The sequence below is a fragment of the Vombatus ursinus genome, unplaced genomic scaffold, assembly GCF_900497805.2.
Source record: "Vombatus ursinus unplaced genomic scaffold, bare-nosed wombat genome assembly UNPS02003292.1, whole genome shotgun sequence".
Classification (NCBI taxonomy): Eukaryota; Metazoa; Chordata; class Mammalia; order Diprotodontia; family Vombatidae; genus Vombatus; species Vombatus ursinus.
The window spans coordinates 3,231,493-3,233,343 of NW_020943070.1; positions in this window are offsets into that span (position 1 = coordinate 3,231,493).

Genomic DNA, 1,851 nt, shown 5'->3' on the forward strand with positions numbered 1-1,851 from the left:
CAATCCCATTTAGAGGTGCCCTGGGAGCAAGCACAGTAATGGAGGGAGAGCAGCACAGCTTTTTAGCTGACTCCTCCCTGTTACCCATGGGTCCCTAGAGAATTCACTTTTCCTCCGTGGGCCTCAGTGGTTCCATTTGTGAAACACAGGGGTCAGGTTATTTACAAGGATCTTCCCAGCTCTGAATTCCAATCCTTGGATTCCTCCTCCCTTCCCCTTTCTTCTTACATCTCAGGAGCCACCTAGCTTTAATCTCTCCTTTGCATTTTGCTAATTCTCATTGTCATCATCTGCTTCCCACCTCTCCCCTCTACTAGGCCAGAAAGATAATGAGTTGCCTCTTGGACATGCCCTGGGATATCAAGTTGGAAATGCCTCTGAGGGTGATGGTGGTGCATTCCTGGAGCTCAGGAGATGTCAGGCCAAGCCTCGGGCATAGAGAGGAGACTCGCACCCACCGTATCCAGAAAGGAACTCTTTCCTCTTCCCTCCCAAACCCCCCTAGTTCTGCTGAAGGCGCCACCACCCTCCTGGACAGCCACATTCCCACGCTCGGCATCGGGGCCAGTCAGTTGACGAATCTTGTCAGTTATCCTTCCTCTCCACTTGCACCACAACCCTCCTAGCTCAGACCCTCCTTCCTTCTCTCCTGGGATAGTTCATCAACCTCCCAGTGGCTCTTCCAGTCTTCAGTCTCTCCCCTCCCCAGCTCTTGCTCTGAACAGCTGCCACCTTGATTTCCCAAGTGCATCTGTGTCCCTTCACTGCTCAGGGAACTCCAGCAGCTTCCTGTTGCCTGTTCTTCTGCTCTTTTAAGCCCGCTGCAATCTGGCTTTGGTGCCAGTTTATTGTAAGTTACTCCTTTCTTGGGATTTTCGTTCGACCCAAATGGGCCTGTTGGCTGCCCCCATGGGGGCCTTGCCGTCTTTTCTCTCCACACTCTCATAGAGGCTCTTCCCCAGGTCTGGATGCACTTTCCTTATCCCCCCCCCACCCCGAAGAATGCCAGGAGCTGAGCTACCTCCTTCAGGAAGTCCATTCTGATCTACCTAGTCACTACCTAGCCCTGCTCCTGGAAATTATTTTTTATTTCAATTTCTATATATTTCCCCCTGAGAGAAAGTAAAATATTTGAAGGCGCAGACTGTTTTGTGTGTGTGTTTTGTCTCTGTAACTCCAGCATCTTATACAGGACAAGACACTTAATAGATGCCTATTAACGGATAATCTATTTATATTGCTGGCCCTACTGAGTTTGAATCCTGCTTCAGACACTTACTAGCTGTGTGACTTTGGGCTAGTCATGTAACTTCTCTCAGCCTCAGTTTCCTCATTTGTAGAATGGGGATAATTATAGCACCTGTCTCAGGGTTATTGTGAGGATCAAATGAGATTAATATTTGTAAAGTGCTTTATAAAACTGAAAGTATCGTATAAGTGCTATATTACCATCACCATCATCAATATCCTCATCATCATCATCATCACCATCACCATCATCATCATCATCATCACCATCATCACCATCATCACCACCACCACCATCATCATCACCATCGCCATCATCATCATCATCATCACCGTCATCACTGTCATCATCATCACCATCACCATCACCATCACCATCATCATCATCACCATCACCATCATCATCATCATCACCATCACCATCATCAATATCCTCATCATCATCATCATCACCATCACCATCATCATCATCATCATCACCATCATCACCATCATCACCACCACCACCATCATCATCACCATCGCCATCATCATCATCCTCATAACCATCATCACTGTCATCATCATCACCATCACCATCACCATCACCATCATCATCATCAC